The following is a 16,333-nucleotide window of genomic DNA, read 5'->3' as shown; positions in this document are numbered from 1 at the left end:
AGTACCGTGAAAAAACGAAAAAAAAGAAAAAAAAGGGTGCAACACGAGGCCTTCCCAGGAGGTCACCCATCCTAGTACTACTCTCGCCCAAGCACGCTTAAGCTGCGGAGTTCGATGGGATCCGGTGCATTAGTCTTTGGTATGATCGCACCCATATACTTTCCTCACAAATTTCATTATATTACCTCATCTCTAGCCTTTTTCAACATAAAACAAGTTTTCAATATCCCGTCACGTCCCCGTCTCTCCCAACGGTCGTAAACTTGCTCCGGAGAGTCCGATTGGGGCGGATTTTTTCAAATTTATTAGCTCGACGAGATCTACGCGTTTAAATCATTAAACCAAGAGAATTTGGAGGCAAAGTACCGTGAAAAAACGAAAAAAAGAAAAAAAGGGGTGCAACACGAGGCCTTCCCGGGAGGTCACCCATCCTAGTACTACTCTCTCGCCCAAGCACGCTTAAGCTGCGGAGTTCGATGGGATCCGGTGCATTAGTCTTTGGTATGATCGCACCCATATACTTTCCTCACAAATTTCATTATATTACCTCATCTCTAGCCTTTTTCAACATAAAACAAGTTTTCAATATCCCGTCACGTCCCCGTCTCTCCGAACGGTCGTAACTTGCTCCGGAGAGTCCGATTGGGGCGGATTTTTTTTTCAAATTTATTAGCTCGACGAGATCTACGCGTTTAAATCATTAAACCAAGAGAATTTGGAGGCAAAGTACCGTGAAAAAACGAAAAAAAAAAGAAAAAAAAAAGGGGTGCAACACGAGGCCTTCCCCGGAGGTCACCCATCCTAGTACTACTCTCGCCCAAGCACGCTTAAGCTGCGGAGTTCGATGGGATCCGGTGCATTAGTGCTGGTATGATCGCACCCATATACTTTCCTCACAAATTTCATTATATTACCTCATCTCTAGCCTTTTTCAACATAAAACAAGTTTTCATATCCCGTCACGTCCCCGTCTCTCCCAACAGTCGTAACTTGCTTCCGGAGAGTCCGATTGGGGCGGATTTTTTTTCAAATTTATTAGCTCGACGAGATCTACGCGTTTAAATCATTAAACCAAGAGAATTTGGAGGCAAAGTACCGTGAAAAAACGAAAAAAAGAAAAAAAAAGGGTGCAACACGAGGCCTTCCCCGGAGGTCACCCATCCTAGTACTACTCTCGCCCAAGCACGCTTAAGCTGCGGAGTTCGATGGGATCCGGTGCATTAGTCTTTGGTATGATCGCACCCATATACTTTCCTCACAAATTTCATTATATTACCTCATCTCTAGCCTTTTTCAACATAAAACAAGTTTTCAATATCCCGTCACGTCCCCGTCTCTCCCAGCAGTCGTAACTTGCTCCGGAGAGTCCGATTGGGGCGGATTTTTTTTTCAAATTTATTAGCTCGACGAGATCTACGCGTTTAAATCATTAAACCAAGAGAATTTGGAGGCAAAGTACCGTGAAAAAACGAAAAAAAAAAAGGGGTGCAACACGAGGCCTTCCCCGGAGGTCACCCATCCTAGTACTACTCTCGCCCAAGCACGCTTAAGCTGCGGAGTTCGATGGGATCCGGTGCATTAGTCTTTGGTATGATCGCACCCATATACTTTCCTCACAAATTTCATTATATTACCTCATCTCTAGCCTTTTTCAACATAAAACAAGTTTTCAATATCCCGTCACGTCCCCGTCTCTCTCCCAGCAGTCGTAACTTGCTCCCGGAGAGTCCGATTGGGGCGGATTTTTTTCAAATTTATTAGCTCGACGAGATCTACGCGTTTAAATCATTAAACCAAGAGAATTTGGAGGCAAAGTACCGTGAAAAAACGAAAAAAAGAAAAAAAAGGGGTGCAACACGAGGCCTTCCCAGGAGGTCACCCATCCTAGTACTACTACTCTCGCCCAAGCACGCTTAAGCTGCGGAGTTCGATGGGATCCGGTGCATTAGTCTTTGGTATGATCGCACCCATATACTTTCCTCACAAATTTCATTATATTACCTCATCTCTAGCCTTTTTCAACATAAAACAAGTTTTCAATATCCCGTCACGTCCCCGTCTCTCCCAACGGTCGTAACTTGCTCCGGAGAGTCCGATTGGGGCGGATTTTTTCAAATTTATTAGCTCGACGAGATCTACGCGTTTAAATCATTAAACCAAGAGAATTTGGAGGCAAAGTACCGTGAAAAAAAAGAAAAAAAAAAAAAGAAAAAAAAGGGGTGCAACACGAGGCCTTCCCGGGAGGTCACCCATCCTAGTACTACTCTCGCCCAAGCACGCTTAAGCTGCGGAGTTCGATGGGATCCGGTGCATTAGTCTTTGGTATGATCGCACCCATATACTTTCCTCACAAATTTCATTATATTACCTCATCTCTAGCCTTTTTCAACATAAAACAAGTTTTCAATATCCCGTCACGTCCCCGTCTCTCCGAACAGTCGTAACTTGCTCCCGGAGAGTCCGATTGGGGCGGATTTTTTTCAAATTTATTAGCTCGACGAGATCTACGCGTTTAAATCATTAAACCAAGAGAATTTGGAGGCAAAGTACCGTGAAAAAACGAAAAAAAAAAAAAAAAAAAGGGTGCACACGAGGCCTTCCCGGGAGGTCACCCATCCTAGTACTACTCTCGCCCAAGCACGCTTAAGCTGCGGAGTTCGATGGGATCCGGTGCATTAGTCTTTGGTATGATCGCACCCATATACTTTCCTCACAAATTTCATTATATTACCTCATCTCTAGCCTTTTTCAACATAAAACAAGTTTTCATATCCCGTCACGTCCCCGTCTCTCTCCGAGCAGTCGTAACTTGCTACCGGAGAGTCCGATTGGGGCGGATTTTTTTTTTTCAAATTTATTAGCTCGACGAGATCTACGCGTTTAAATCATTAAACCAAGAGAATTTGGAGGCAAAGTACCGTGAAAAAACGAAAAAAAGAAAAAAAAAAAGGGGTGCAACACGAGGCCTTCCCCGGAGGTCACCCATCCTAGTACTACTCTCGCCCAAGCACGCTTAAGCTGCGGAGTTCGATGGGATCCGGTGCATTAGTCTTTGTATGATCGCACCCATATACTTTCCTCACAAATTTCATTATATTACCTCATCTCTAGCCTTTTTCAACATAAAACAAGTTTTCAATATCCCGTCACGTCCCCGTCTCTCCGAACAGTCGTAACTTGCTCCCGGAGAGTCCGATTGGGGCGGATTTTTTTCAAATTTATTAGCTCGACGAGATCTACGCGTTTAAATCATTAAACCAAGAGAATTTGGAGGCAAAGTACCGTGAAAAAACGAAAAAAAAAAAGGGGTGCAACACGAGGCCTTCCCGGGAGGTCACCCATCCTAGTACTACTCTCGCCCAAGCACGCTTAAGCTGCGGAGTTCGATGGGATCCGGTGCATTAGTCTTTGGTATGATCGCACCCATATACTTTCCTCACAAATTTCATTATATTACCTCATCTCTAGCCTTTTTTCAACATAAAACAAGTTTTCAATATCCCGTCACGTCCCCGTCTCTCCCAACAGTCGTAACTTGCTCCCGGAGAGTCCGATTGGGGCGGATTTTTTTCAAATTTATTAGCTCGACGAGATCTACGCGTTTAAATCATTAAACCAAGAGAATTTGGAGGCAAAGTACCGTGAAAAAACGAAAAAAAGAAAAAAAAAAAGGGGTGCAACACGAGGCCTTCCCGGGAGGTCACCCATCCTAGTACTACTCTCGCCCAAGCACGCTTAAGCTGCGGAGTTCGATGGGATCCGGTGCATTAGTCTTTGGTATGATCGCACCCATATACTTTCCTCACAAATTTCATTATATTACCTCATCTCTAGCCTTTTTCAACATAAAACAAGTTTTCAATATCCCGTCACGTCCCCGTCTCTCCGAGCGGTCGTAACTTGCTCCGGAGAGTCCGATTGGGGCGGATTTTTTTTTCAAATTTATTAGCTCGACGAGATCTACGCGTTTAAATCATTAAACCAAGAGAATTTGGAGGCAAAGTACCGTGAAAAAACGAAAAAAAAAAAGGGGTGCAACACGAGGCCTTCCCGGGAGGTCACCCATCCTAGTACTACTCTCGCCCAAGCACGCTTAAGCTGCGGAGTTCGATGGGATCCGGTGCATTAGTCTTTGGTATGATCGCACCCATATACTTTCCTCACAAATTTCATTATATTACCTCATCTCTAGCCTTTTTCAACATAAAACAAGTTTTCAATATCCCGTCACGTCCCCGTCTCTCCGAACAGTCGTAACTTGCTCCCGGAGAGTCCGATTGGGGCGGATTTTTTTTTCAAATTTATTAGCTCGACGAGATCTACGCGTTTAAATCATTAAACCAAGAGAATTTGGAGGCAAAGTACCGTGAAAAAACGAAAAAAAGAAAAAAAAAAAAGGGGTGCAACACGAGGCCTTCCCGGGAGGTCACCCATCCTAGTACTACTCTCGCCCAAGCACGCTTAAGCTGCGGAGTTCGATGGGATCCGGTGCATTAGTCTTTGGTATGATCGCACCCATATACTTTCCTCACAAATTTCATTATATTACCTCATCTCTAGCCTTTTTCAACATAAAACAAGTTTTCAATATCCCGTCACGTCCCCGTCTCTCCGAGCGGTCGTAACTTGCTCCGGAGAGTCCGATTGGGGCGGATTTTTTTTTCAAATTTATTAGCTCGACGAGATCTACGCGTTTAAATCATTAAACCAAGAGAATTTGGAGGCAAAGTACCGTGAAAAAACGAAAAAAAGAAAAAAAAGGGTGCAACACGAGGCCTTCCCAGGAGGTCACCCATCCTAGTACTACTCTCGCCCAAGCACGCTTAAGCTGCGGAGTTCGATGGGATCCGGTGCATTAGTCTTTGGTATGATCGCACCCATATACTTTCCTCACAAATTTCATTATATTACCTCATCTCTAGCCTTTTTCAACATAAAACAAGTTTTCAATATCCCGTCACGTCCCCGTCTCTCCGAACAGTCGTAACTTGCTCCCGGAGAGTCCGATTGGGGCGGATTTTTTTCAAATTTATTAGCTCGACGAGATCTACGCGTTTAAATCATTAAACCAAGAGAATTTGGAGGCAAAGTACCGTGAAAAAACGAAAAAAAGAAAAAAAAAGGGGTGCAACACGAGGCCTTCCCGGGAGGTCACCCATCCTAGTACTACTCTCGCCCAAGCACGCTTAAGCTGCGGAGTTCGATGGGATCCGGTGCATTAGTCTTTGGTATGATCGCACCCATATACTTTCCTCACAAATTTCATTATATTACCTCATCTCTAGCCTTTTTCAACATAAAACAAGTTTTCAATATCCCGTCACGTCCCCGTCTCTCCGAACGGTCGTAACTTGCTCCGGAGAGTCCGATTGGGGCGGATTTTTTCAAATTTATTAGCTCGACGAGATCTACGCGTTTAAATCATTAAACCAAGAGAATTTGGAGGCAAAGTACCGTGAAAAAAACGAAAAAAAAAAAAAAGGGGTGCAACACGAGGCCTTCCCCGGAGGTCACCCATCCTAGTACTACTCTCGCCCAAGCACGCTTAAGCTGCGGAGTTCGATGGGATCCGGTGCATTAGTCTTTGGTATGATCGCACCCATATACTTTCCTCACAAATTTCATTATATTACCTCATCTCTAGCCTTTTTCAACATAAAACAAGTTTTCAATATCCCGTCACGTCCCCGTCTCTCCCAGCAGTCGTAACTTGCTCCGGAGAGTCCGATTGGGGCGGATTTTTTTTTCAAATTTATTAGCTCGACGAGATCTACGCGTTTAAATCATTAAACCAAGAGAATTTGGAGGCAAAGTACCGTGAAAAAACGAAAAAAAGAAAAAAAAGGGGTGCAACACGAGGCCTTCCCAGGAGGTCACCCATCCTAGTACTACTCTCGCCCAAGCACGCTTAAGCTGCGGAGTTCGATGGGATCCGGTGCATTAGTGCTGGTATGATCGCACCCATATACTTTCCTCACAAATTTCATTATATTACCTCATCTCTAGCCTTTTTCAACATAAAACAAGTTTTCAATATCCCGTCACGTCCCCGTCTCTCCGAACAGTCGTAACTTGCTCCCGGAGAGTCCGATTGGGGCGGATTTTTTTCAAATTTATTAGCTCGACGAGATCTACGCGTTTAAATCATTAAACCAAGAGAATTTGGAGGCAAAGTACCGTGAAAAAACGAAAAAAAAAAAAAGAAAAAAAAGGGGTGCAACACGAGGCCTTCCCGGGAGGTCACCCATCCTAGTACTACTCTCGCCCAAGCACGCTTAAGCTGCGGAGTTCGATGGGATCCGGTGCATTAGTCTTTGGTATGATCGCACCCATATACTTTCCTCACAAATTTCATTATATTACCTCATCTCTAGCCTTTTTCAACATAAAACAAGTTTTCAATATCCCGTCACGTCCCCGTCTCTCTCCCAACAGTCGTAACTTGCTCTCGGAGAGTCCGATTGGGGCGGATTTTTTTTTCAAATTTATTAGCTCGACGAGATCTACGCGTATAAATCATTAAAACAAGAGAATTTGGAGGCAAAGTACCGTGAAAAAACGAAAAAAAAGAAAAAAAAGGGTGCAACACGAGGCCTTCCCAGGAGGTCACCCATCCTAGTACTACTCTCGCCCAAGCACGCTTAACTGCGGAGTTCTGATGGGATCCGGTGCATTAGTGCTGGTATGATCGCACCCATATACTTTCCTCACAAATTTCATTATATTACCTCATCTCTAGCCTTTTTTCAACATAAAACAAGTTTTCAATATCCCGTCACGTCCCCGTCTCTCGAGCAGTCGTAACTTGCTCCCGGAGAGTCCGATTGGGGCGGATTTTTTTTTCAAATTTATTAGCTCGACGAGATCTACGCGTTTAAATCATTAAACCAAGAGAATTTGGAGGCAAAGTACCGTGAAAAAACGAAAAAAAAAGAAAAAAAAGGGGTGCAACACGAGGCCTTCCCGGGAGGTCACCCATCCTAGTACTACTCTCGCCCAAGCACGCTTAAGCTGCGGAGTTCGATGGGATCCGGTGCATTAGTCTTTGGTATGATCGCACCCATATACTTTCCTCACAAATTTCATTATATTACCTCATCTCTAGCCTTTTTCAACATAAAACAAGTTTTCAATATCCCGTCACGTCCCCGTCTCTCCCAACGGTCGTAACTTGCTCCCGGAGAGTCCGATTGGGGCGGATTTTTTTCAAATTTATTAGCTCGACGAGATCTACGCGTTTAAATCATTAAACCAAGAGAATTTGGAGGCAAAGTACCGTGAAAAAACGAAAAAAAAAAAAAAGAAAAAAAAGGGGTGCAACACGAGGCCTTCCCGGGAGGTCACCCATCCTAGTACTACTCTCGCCCAAGCACGCTTAAGCTGCGGAGTTCGATGGGATCCGGTGCATTAGTCTTTGGTATGATCGCACCCATATACTTTCCTCACAAATTTCATTATATTACCTCATCTCTAGCCTTTTTTCAACATAAAACAAGTTTTCAATATCCCGTCACGTCCCCGTCTCTCCGAACGGTCGTAACTTGCTCCCGGAGAGTCCGATTGGGGCGGATTTTTTTCAAATTTATTAGCTCGACGAGATCTACGCGTTTAAATCATTAAACCAAGAGAATTTGGAGGCAAAGTACCGTGAAAAAACGAAAAAAAAAAAAGAAAAAAAAGGGGTGCAACACGAGGCCTTCCCGGGAGGTCACCCATCCTAGTACTACTCTCGCCCAAGCACGCTTAAGCTGCGGAGTTCGATGGGATCCGGTGCATTAGTGTTGGTATGATCGCACCCATATACTTTCCTCACAAATTTCATTATATTACCTCATCTCTAGCCTTTTTTCAACATAAAACAAGTTTTCAATATCCCGTCACGTCCCCGTCTCTCCCAACGGTCGTAACTTGCTCCCGGAGAGTCCGATTGGGGCGGATTTTTTTCAAATTTATTAGCTCGACGAGATCTACGCGTTTAAATCATTAAACCAAGAGAATTTGGAGGCAAAGTACCGTGAAAAAACGAAAAAAAAAAGAAAAAAAAAAGGGGTGCAACACGAGGCCTTCCCCGGAGGTCACCCATCCTAGTACTACTCTCGCCCAAGCACGCTTAAGCTGCGGAGTTCGATGGGATCCGGTGCATTAGTGTTGGTATGATCGCACCCATATACTTTCCTCACAAATTTCATTATATTACCTCATCTCTAGCCTTTTTCAACATAAAACAAGTTTTCAATATCCCGTCACGTCCCCGTCTCTCCCAGCAGTCGTAACTTGCTCCCGGAGAGTCCGATTGGGGCGGATATTTTTTTCAAATTTATTAGCTCGACGAGATCTACGCGTTTAAATCATTAAACCAAGAGAATTTGGAGGCAAAGTACCGTGAAAAAACGAAAAAAAGAAAAAAAAAAAAAGGGGTGCAACACGAGGCCTTCCCGGGAGGTCACCCATCCTAGTACTACTCTCGCCCAAGCACGCTTAAGCTGCGGAGTTCGATGGGATCCGGTGCATTAGTGTTGGTATGATCGCACCCATATACTTTCCTCACAAATTTCATTATATTACCTCATCTCTAGCCTTTTTCAACATAAAACAAGTTTTCAATATCCCGTCACGTCCCCGTCTCTCCCAACGGTCGTAACTTGCTCCGGAGAGTCCGATTGGGGCGGATTTTTTTTTCAAATTTATTAGCTCGACGAGATCTACGCGTTTAAATCATTAAACCAAGAGAATTTGGAGGCAAAGTACCGTGAAAAAACGAAAAAAAAAAAGAAAAAAAAGGGGTGCAACACGAGGCCTTCCCGGGAGGTCACCCATCCTAGTACTACTCTCGCCCAAGCACGCTTAAGCTGCGGAGTTCGATGGGATCCGGTGCATTAGTGTTGGTATGATCGCACCCATATACTTTCCTCACAAATTTCATTATATTACCTCATCTCTAGCCTTTTTTCAACATAAAACAAGTTTTCAATATCCCGTCACGTCCCCGTCTCTCCGAACAGTCGTAACTTGCTCCCGGAGAGTCCGATTGGGGCGGATTTTTTTTTTTCAAATTTATTAGCTCGACGAGATCTACGCGTTTAAATCATTAAACCAAGAGAATTTGGAGGCAAAGTACCGTGAAAAAACGAAAAAAAAAAGAAAAAAAAAAGGGGTGCAACACGAGGCCTTCCCCGGAGGTCACCCATCCTAGTACTACTCTCGCCCAAGCACGCTTAAGCTGCGGAGTTCGATGGGATCCGGTGCATTAGTGCTGGTATGATCGCACCCATATACTTTCCTCACAAATTTCATTATATTACCTCATCTCTAGCCTTTTTCAACATAAAACAAGTTTTCAATATCCCGTCACGTCCCCGTCTCTCTCCAACGGTCGTAACTTGCTCCGGAGAGTCCGATTGGGGCGGATTTTTTCAAATTTATTAGCTCGACGAGATCTACGCGTTTAAATCATTAAACCAAGAGAATTTGGAGGCAAAGTACCGTGAAAAAACGAAAAAAAAAAAAGAAAAAAAAGGGGTGCAACACGAGGCCTTCCCAGGAGGTCACCCATCCTAGTACTACTCTCGCCCAAGCACGCTTAAGCTGCGGAGTTCGATGGGATCCGGTGCATTAGTGCTGGTATGATCGCACCCATATACTTTCCTCACAAATTTCATTATATTACCTCATCTCTAGCCTTTTTCAACATAAAACAAGTTTTCAATATCCCGTCACGTCCCCGTCTCTCCGAACGGTCGTAACTTGCTCCCGGAGAGTCCGATTGGGGCGGATTTTTTTTTCAAATTTATTAGCTCGACGAGATCTACGCGTTTAAATCATTAAACCAAGAGAATTTGGAGGCAAAGTACCGTGAAAAAAAGAAAAAAAAAAAAAAAAAAAGGGGTGCAACACGAGGCCTTCCCAGGAGGTCACCCATCCTAGTACTACTCTCGCCCAAGCACGCTTAACTGCGGAGTTCTGATGGGATCCGGTGCATTAGTGCTGGTATGATCGCACCCATATACTTTCCTCACAAATTTCATTATATTACCTCATCTCTAGCCTTTTTTCAACATAAAACAAGTTTTCAATATCCCGTCACGTCCCCGTCTCTCCGAACTGTCGTAACTTGCTCCCGGAGAGTCCGATTGGGGCGGATTTTTTTTTCAAATTTATTAGCTCGACGAGATCTACGCGTTTAAATCATTAAACCAAGAGAATTTGGAGGCAAAGTACCGTGAAAAAAAAGAAAAAAAAAAAAAAAAAGGGGTGCAACACGAGGCCTTCCCAGGAGGTCACCCATCCTAGTACTACTCTCGCCCAAGCACGCTTAACTGCGGAGTTCTGATGGGATCCGGTGCATTAGTGCTGGTATGATCGCACCCATATACTTTCCTCACAAATTTCATTATATTACCTCATCTCTAGCCTTTTTTCAACATAAAACAAGTTTTCAATATCCCGTCACGTCCCCGTCTCTCCCAACGGTCGTAACTTGCTCCCGGAGAGTCCGATTGGGGCGGATTTTTTTTTTCAAATTTATTAGCTCGACGAGATCTACGCGTTTAAATCATTAAACCAAGAGAATTTGGAGGCAAAGTACCGTGAAAAAACGAAAAAAAGAAAAAAAGGGGTGCAACACGAGGCCTTCCCAGGAGGTCACCCATCCTAGTACTACTCTCGCCCAAGCACGCTTAATCTGCGGAGTTCGATGGGATCCGGTGCATTAGTGCTGGTATGATCGCACCCATATACTTTCCTCACAAATTTCATTATATTACCTCATCTCTAGCCTTTTTTCAACATAAAACAAGTTTTCAATATCCCGTCACGTCCCCGTCTCTCCCAACGGTCGTAACTTGCTCCCGGAGAGTCCGATTGGGGCGGATTTTTTTTTCAAATTTATTAGCTCGACGAGATCTACGCGTTTAAATCATTAAACCAAGAGAATTTGGAGGCAAAGTACCGTGAAAAAACGAAAAAAAGGGGTGCAACACGAGGCCTTCCCAGGAGGTCACCCATCCTAGTACTACTCTCGCCCAAGCACGCTTAACTGCGGAGTTCTGATGGGATCCGGTGCATTAGTGCTAGTATGATCGCACCCATATACTTTCCTCACAAATTTCATTATATTACCTCATCTCTAGCCTTTTTTCAACATAAAACAAGTTTTCAATATCCCGTCACGTCCCCGTCTCTCCCAACGGTCGTAACTTGCTCCCGGAGAGTCCGATTGGGGCGGATATTTTTTTCAAATTTATTAGCTCGACGAGATCTACGCGTTTAAATCATTAAACCAAGAGAATTTGGAGGCAAAGTACCGTGAAAAAACGAAAAAAGAAAAAAAAAAAAAAGGTGCAACACGAGGCCTTCCCAGGAGGTCACCCATCCTAGTACTACTCTCGCCCAAGCACGCTTAACTGCGGAGTTCTGATGGGATCCGGTGCATTAGTGCTGGTATGATCGCACCCATATACTTTCCTCACAAATTTCATTATATTACCTCATCTCTAGCCTTTTTTCAACATAAAACAAGTTTTCAATATCCCGTCACGTCCCCGTCTCTCCCAACGGTCGTAACTTGCTCCCGGAGAGTCCGATTGGGGCGGATTTTTTTTTCAAATTTATTAGCTCGACGAGATCTACGCGTTTAAATCATTAAACCAAGAGAATTTGGAGGCAAAGTACCGTGAAAAAAAGAAAAAAAAAAAAAAAAAAAGGGGTGCAACACGAGGCCTTCCCAGGAGGTCACCCATCCTAGTACTACTCTCGCCCAAGCACGCTTAACTGCGGAGTTCTGATGGGATCCGGTGCATTAGTGCTGGTATGATCGCACCCATATACTTTCCTCACAAATTTCATTATATTACCTCATCTCTAGCCTTTTTTCAACATAAAACAAGTTTTCAATATCCCGTCACGTCCCCGTCTCTCCCAACGGTCGTAACTTGCTCCCGGAGAGTCCGATTGGGGCGGATTTTTTTTTCAAATTTATTAGCTCGACGAGATCTACGCGTTTAAATCATTAAACCAAGAGAATTTGGAGGCAAAGTACCGTGAAAAAACGAAAAAAAGAAAAAAAAAGGGGTGCAACACGAGGCCTTCCCAGGAGGTCACCCATCCTAGTACTACTCTCGCCCAAGCACGCTTAACTGCGGAGTTCTGATGGGATCCGGTGCATTAGTGCTGGTATGATCGCACCCATATACTTTCCTCACAAATTTCATTATATTACCTCATCTCTAGCCTTTTTTCAACATAAAACAAGTTTTCAATATCCCGTCACGTCCCCGTCTCTCCCAACGGTCGTAACTTGCTCCCGGAGAGTCCGATTGGGGCGGATTTTTTTTCAAATTTATTAGCTCGATGAGATCTACGCAGCCGCAAGTTCCCGTAGGGGACTTGCTCCTCTATTTTTGCAAAAAAATACTTTTTAAAGGGGTTTTGACAAGTTTTAATGTTGCATGGTCTAAATTCTAACTTGTATGTAAATTCTATTGATTAAGTAACTGATTTTGTGTGTTACATGGACTTCATAACCAAGTAATTTAAATTGCTTTAAAATCATAGTAGATATTATTTATGATAATAAGTTATAGTCCCATGTGGGTTACTAATCAAATTAGCTCATTAATCTAATGATTGTGAAATAATTTCTTCCATGCTGCTTTCTTTCTAATCACAATCTTCCTCTTTATTTGTATATATTATGATTCATAATACAATCTCACTTCCAAAGATTTCACGGCAAATAAATAGCCCTCTTACATCCCGACCATTTGTTTACCTTTGGTTTTTGCAAAATTATTAAGTAAAGGGGAGGTGATTCAAGTTGGAGGTGAAAGCTTGTTCTTATCTTTCCATCACATTGTCACAAGCTTAATTCCGATAAGTAACGAAGAAATGACGGTCATTTGAATTTAGGTGCGCGAAGCGGAGTTGCGTTAGGAGTCAGTGCTAGAGGTCGGTCGACCTGGTTAGTAGGTCGATCGACCTAGTGCTTGGGCGGGTTATGGGTAGTTTCTTCTATTTTCCTAATTATTCATTCTAACCGATAAATACCCCAACACATACAACCCTAAGAACTTTTTACAACATCAAAACACACACACACACACACACACACACACACACACACACACACACACACACACACACACACACACACACACACACACACACACACACACACACACACACACACACACACACACACACACACACACACACACACACACACACCAACCTTGAAAGAAGAAGGAAACCGAGTGAAAGGAAGCAAAGCGCGAGATGGAATTGTCAATTGAGTCAAACCTTGTTCGTTGTCGATTCGTAGAAGAACTATTCTAGGTGTTTGCTTGTATAGATATCGCGGAGTTATTTATAAAAGGTAGGGATATCCTGGCTACTGGGTTGGTCGACCTAAGGCTTTGTTACGCGAATAAACTATATTATGTTAGATGTTACGTTGTTATATCATCATACTTATTATGTTACAGGTGGTGTATGGTTTTATGCGGAATTAATGTGCAGGGGCTGAACTAGTCTTCCGTCGATCTACCAGGCCTTAAGGTCGGTCGAACTAGGCCATGTATACGAGTTGTATTATATTACGTTACTATGATTGCATGATTAGTATATTCTTTGTCCCAGTGTTCTGTTTATCTATTATTGTGTTAATGTGGTGCGGTGACCAAGGTTTTCTTTTCTCAATTTCTTAATTTTTTTTCTGAGTGATGGAATGATGTTACTTTCTTTTATCTCGTCTATAAACTCTATAAGACAAACATTTACTTTGGCAATCTCCTCAATTTGAGTTTACAAGTCATAGAGTTTATCATTTTTAGCTAGACTCTTGTCAAGTACGTCATCAAACATCAAACAAAGCTTATCTTTAGAAAGAGTTCTCGCCTTATTCTTGAGATTAATTACCTCGGTGTCGGAGTCATCACTGGAGTCATCAGAGTGAGCTATAAGGCAGAGTGAGGATTCTTTCTTTGAAGACTTGGGTCTGTCAAGATCAAGACGAGTTGTCATACAAACTTTGGCATCTAATTCTTCCTCAAGGACTTCATCCTCATCGGAATCAGATACACCCCATATTGCAGACATGACTTTATGCTTAAAATCTTTCTTTGCAAAATCTCATTTTTTTCTAGATTTGAACTTTCTCACCACATTTTAAACAAGCCACCTTGGAATAAGATCTCTTATTTTGAAAACGTTTTGTATTATAATTGTTGAACTTGTTAGGATTGTGACTATTGATCATATCTGCCATGTTACGTGAGTACATGGCTTGTTCGTCATCTTTATCATCTTCCTCATCACTTGAGGTTGATTTGAGAGCGAAACCTCTAGCTTTGGAACTTTCATCTAAGCGCTTTGAGAGACTTAACTCGTGTGCCATGAGTGAGTCCATTAGTTCATTGAGGGACAATTTGGACAGATCTTTAGCCTCCTCAATAGTCGTCACCTTCGGTTGCCATTTATCAGTTAGGCTACGGAGGATCTTTCGGACTATATCCTCGGATTCGAACTCTCTACCCAGACTCTTAAGCGAGAAGAAAGACAATTGATTGACTCGTCTTTCATCATATTGAACATCTCATATTGTTGCATGAGAAGGTCAATACGATGCTTCTTGGCTTGAGATGTTCCCTTATAACCAAGGCTTAAGGTGTCCCAAATCTCTTTAGCCGAGGTACATCCAGAGATGCGATTAATATCTTGATCACCTATGCCATATATATTGAAGAATGGACATGGCTTTAGAATTTTTCTCGACTTTACGATAGTCAGCCTTGACATAACTTTCCTCACTTTTTACGGCACTGTTCCCATCAGAGTCAGTGACCGTTATAGGAAGGGGACCCTTTTAAATAATGACCCAACACTCATAATCCGTACTTTTGACGTAGTGTTCCATGCGGTGCTTCCACCAGGAGTAGTTATCCCCTTTGAAGACAAGGTACTTAGTATGTTTCCCGTCCATGACTATAGGATCAACTCTCTGGTAATTAACCACTATCAAGAGCACAAGGCTCTGATACCAATTGAAGAGTCAAGGGCGAGAACACCTAAGAGGGGGAAGGGGTGAATTAGGTGTCTATTTAAAAATTTAAGCTTAATGAAAGCTTCTTTTAAAACTCTTAAACACTTTAAACAATGCTTAGATGAAAGGAGAAATTGATACTTAGAACTAGAGAGTTAGAAGTAATCAACAACGATTCAACAAGCAGAAGTTATAGTGTACTCAACTGTTGATTCAGAAGATATAAACGTGAATATAGAGTGGCAGCGGAAATAAAACGAAATAGACACGACTAACAATGTTTTTTAAAAACTGGTTCGGTCACTACTCCGCGACCTACTCATACAAACTAAGACAACCCCGAATAATAAAATAACTCCCCAACCTACTCCGGTTGCTAATGCTTAAAAGCTAATTCGCTTCCAAGACTTTTGCTTTGGGCTACTCCGCCGAAAGACTCCGTGCTTAAATCTACTCTGCAATAAGGCTTTTGCTTTGGGCTACTCCGCCAAAAGACTCCATGCTCAAAAGGTACTCCGCTTCTAAGACTTCATACTTAAGGATAACTCTATCGTAAGACTTGGTTTGGTTCTACCCGGTTGTTCCATGACTCCACTTATCTCAATGTTGTTCACTCAATTGAACGGAGGAGATATAATTTAAGTACAAAACACGGAATCCTTGAACACGACTAAACGACTAGGTGCAACACAACAAACTCAATAAAAGACTCAAAGAGAAAAATAAACTTGCAAAATGATTCAAAGATTTGTAAGTGATAAATTATTTTGCAAAGTTAATTTACTCGATAAAGCATAAGTCTTTTTCAGTTAAAAACTCGTTTGTTGCACACTTGTAAAAATGAATTAAGCAAGCTATTTATAATGTCCAAGTAATATACTTTACACATTAAAATATCTTACACTCATAATCACAAGTGATTAAAATATTATAAGTAGTTTGCTTGGGCAACATGCATAAGTCAACCGAATTCTTCACCAAGTAACCGAGTATTCTTCCTCAAGAAATCGGTGCCTAAGAATGCAGGAAATCAGATTGTGCACACACAAATATGGGCTGGGTTTTTCATCAAGAAACAAGCATAAATGGTTGTGTTTATGGGAACCATAAACATTTCCATAAATGTAAAAAGCAAACAACCCATTTATACAAAGTGTCTTATTGTGCAAGCAAACTCCTTAGCAATACATTGAAAGCTTTATTTTCTTCAAAGATATCAAAACATTTTTCAGAAAACTATTTGTTAACATTGAAAGCATTTTAAAAAAGGTTCAAATATTTTCGAAATAATTCTTT

General features: G+C 42.4%; 16 non-coding genes and 18 pseudogenes across 16 annotated transcripts; all 34 read right to left on the bottom strand.

The window, feature by feature from the left end:
• Positions 1-33: 33 nt before the first annotated feature.
• On the bottom strand, positions 34-153 carry LOC141638742 (5S ribosomal RNA; annotated as a pseudogene).
• Positions 154-393: 240 nt separating this feature from the next.
• On the bottom strand, positions 394-515 carry LOC141638795 (5S ribosomal RNA; annotated as a pseudogene).
• Positions 516-763: 248 nt separating this feature from the next.
• On the bottom strand, positions 764-882 carry LOC141638704 (5S ribosomal RNA). The gene has a single exon (XR_012542194.1). It is a non-coding gene; the product is annotated as a 5S ribosomal RNA (ribosomal RNA).
• A 242-nt stretch (positions 883-1,124) lies between these two features.
• On the bottom strand, positions 1,125-1,244 carry LOC141638770 (5S ribosomal RNA; annotated as a pseudogene).
• Positions 1,245-1,482: 238 nt separating this feature from the next.
• On the bottom strand, positions 1,483-1,602 carry LOC141638765 (5S ribosomal RNA; annotated as a pseudogene).
• A 244-nt stretch (positions 1,603-1,846) lies between these two features.
• On the bottom strand, positions 1,847-1,969 carry LOC141638787 (5S ribosomal RNA; annotated as a pseudogene).
• Positions 1,970-2,216: 247 nt separating this feature from the next.
• Positions 2,217-2,336, bottom strand: LOC141638753 (5S ribosomal RNA; annotated as a pseudogene).
• Positions 2,337-2,580: 244 nt separating this feature from the next.
• Positions 2,581-2,699, bottom strand: LOC141638799 (5S ribosomal RNA; annotated as a pseudogene).
• A 250-nt stretch (positions 2,700-2,949) lies between these two features.
• On the bottom strand, positions 2,950-3,068 carry LOC141638775 (5S ribosomal RNA; annotated as a pseudogene).
• Positions 3,069-3,305: 237 nt separating this feature from the next.
• LOC141638752 (5S ribosomal RNA) lies at positions 3,306-3,425 on the bottom strand (annotated as a pseudogene).
• A 246-nt stretch (positions 3,426-3,671) lies between these two features.
• LOC141638751 (5S ribosomal RNA) lies at positions 3,672-3,791 on the bottom strand (annotated as a pseudogene).
• Positions 3,792-4,029: 238 nt separating this feature from the next.
• On the bottom strand, positions 4,030-4,149 carry LOC141638750 (5S ribosomal RNA; annotated as a pseudogene).
• A 248-nt stretch (positions 4,150-4,397) lies between these two features.
• On the bottom strand, positions 4,398-4,517 carry LOC141638749 (5S ribosomal RNA; annotated as a pseudogene).
• Positions 4,518-4,759: 242 nt separating this feature from the next.
• On the bottom strand, positions 4,760-4,879 carry LOC141638741 (5S ribosomal RNA; annotated as a pseudogene).
• Positions 4,880-5,122: 243 nt separating this feature from the next.
• On the bottom strand, positions 5,123-5,242 carry LOC141638748 (5S ribosomal RNA; annotated as a pseudogene).
• Positions 5,243-5,481: 239 nt separating this feature from the next.
• Positions 5,482-5,601, bottom strand: LOC141638764 (5S ribosomal RNA; annotated as a pseudogene).
• Positions 5,602-5,844: 243 nt separating this feature from the next.
• LOC141638851 (5S ribosomal RNA) lies at positions 5,845-5,963 on the bottom strand. The gene has a single exon (XR_012542275.1). It is a non-coding gene; the product is annotated as a 5S ribosomal RNA (ribosomal RNA).
• A 248-nt stretch (positions 5,964-6,211) lies between these two features.
• LOC141638746 (5S ribosomal RNA) lies at positions 6,212-6,331 on the bottom strand (annotated as a pseudogene).
• Positions 6,332-6,577: 246 nt separating this feature from the next.
• On the bottom strand, positions 6,578-6,696 carry LOC141638769 (5S ribosomal RNA). The gene has a single exon (XR_012542231.1). It is a non-coding gene; the product is annotated as a 5S ribosomal RNA (ribosomal RNA).
• A 246-nt stretch (positions 6,697-6,942) lies between these two features.
• Positions 6,943-7,062, bottom strand: LOC141638745 (5S ribosomal RNA; annotated as a pseudogene).
• Positions 7,063-7,311: 249 nt separating this feature from the next.
• On the bottom strand, positions 7,312-7,431 carry LOC141638744 (5S ribosomal RNA; annotated as a pseudogene).
• Positions 7,432-7,679: 248 nt separating this feature from the next.
• LOC141638717 (5S ribosomal RNA) lies at positions 7,680-7,798 on the bottom strand. Its single transcript, XR_012542207.1, has one exon. It is a non-coding gene; the product is annotated as a 5S ribosomal RNA (ribosomal RNA).
• Positions 7,799-8,046: 248 nt separating this feature from the next.
• LOC141638728 (5S ribosomal RNA) lies at positions 8,047-8,165 on the bottom strand. Its single transcript, XR_012542218.1, has one exon. It is a non-coding gene; the product is annotated as a 5S ribosomal RNA (ribosomal RNA).
• Positions 8,166-8,414: 249 nt separating this feature from the next.
• LOC141638716 (5S ribosomal RNA) lies at positions 8,415-8,533 on the bottom strand. The gene has a single exon (XR_012542206.1). It is a non-coding gene; the product is annotated as a 5S ribosomal RNA (ribosomal RNA).
• Positions 8,534-8,780: 247 nt separating this feature from the next.
• LOC141638715 (5S ribosomal RNA) lies at positions 8,781-8,899 on the bottom strand. Its single transcript, XR_012542205.1, has one exon. It is a non-coding gene; the product is annotated as a 5S ribosomal RNA (ribosomal RNA).
• A 252-nt stretch (positions 8,900-9,151) lies between these two features.
• LOC141638702 (5S ribosomal RNA) lies at positions 9,152-9,270 on the bottom strand. The gene has a single exon (XR_012542192.1). It is a non-coding gene; the product is annotated as a 5S ribosomal RNA (ribosomal RNA).
• A 246-nt stretch (positions 9,271-9,516) lies between these two features.
• LOC141638850 (5S ribosomal RNA) lies at positions 9,517-9,635 on the bottom strand. Its single transcript, XR_012542274.1, has one exon. It is a non-coding gene; the product is annotated as a 5S ribosomal RNA (ribosomal RNA).
• A 247-nt stretch (positions 9,636-9,882) lies between these two features.
• LOC141638736 (5S ribosomal RNA) lies at positions 9,883-10,001 on the bottom strand. Its single transcript, XR_012542226.1, has one exon. It is a non-coding gene; the product is annotated as a 5S ribosomal RNA (ribosomal RNA).
• Positions 10,002-10,248: 247 nt separating this feature from the next.
• LOC141638725 (5S ribosomal RNA) lies at positions 10,249-10,367 on the bottom strand. The gene has a single exon (XR_012542215.1). It is a non-coding gene; the product is annotated as a 5S ribosomal RNA (ribosomal RNA).
• Positions 10,368-10,612: 245 nt separating this feature from the next.
• Positions 10,613-10,731, bottom strand: LOC141638698 (5S ribosomal RNA). The gene has a single exon (XR_012542189.1). It is a non-coding gene; the product is annotated as a 5S ribosomal RNA (ribosomal RNA).
• Positions 10,732-10,967: 236 nt separating this feature from the next.
• On the bottom strand, positions 10,968-11,086 carry LOC141638812 (5S ribosomal RNA). The gene has a single exon (XR_012542239.1). It is a non-coding gene; the product is annotated as a 5S ribosomal RNA (ribosomal RNA).
• Positions 11,087-11,334: 248 nt separating this feature from the next.
• Positions 11,335-11,453, bottom strand: LOC141638803 (5S ribosomal RNA). The gene has a single exon (XR_012542234.1). It is a non-coding gene; the product is annotated as a 5S ribosomal RNA (ribosomal RNA).
• A 248-nt stretch (positions 11,454-11,701) lies between these two features.
• On the bottom strand, positions 11,702-11,820 carry LOC141638714 (5S ribosomal RNA). The gene has a single exon (XR_012542204.1). It is a non-coding gene; the product is annotated as a 5S ribosomal RNA (ribosomal RNA).
• A 246-nt stretch (positions 11,821-12,066) lies between these two features.
• LOC141638703 (5S ribosomal RNA) lies at positions 12,067-12,185 on the bottom strand. The gene has a single exon (XR_012542193.1). It is a non-coding gene; the product is annotated as a 5S ribosomal RNA (ribosomal RNA).
• Positions 12,186-16,333: the final 4,148 nt, after the last annotated feature.

This window comes from Silene latifolia, unplaced genomic scaffold (assembly GCF_048544455.1).
Source record: "Silene latifolia isolate original U9 population unplaced genomic scaffold, ASM4854445v1 scaffold_215, whole genome shotgun sequence".
Classification (NCBI taxonomy): domain Eukaryota; kingdom Viridiplantae; phylum Streptophyta; class Magnoliopsida; order Caryophyllales; family Caryophyllaceae; genus Silene; species Silene latifolia.
Note: the sequence above shows the minus strand (reverse complement) of the source record. Positions and strands in the feature narration are given on the sequence as shown.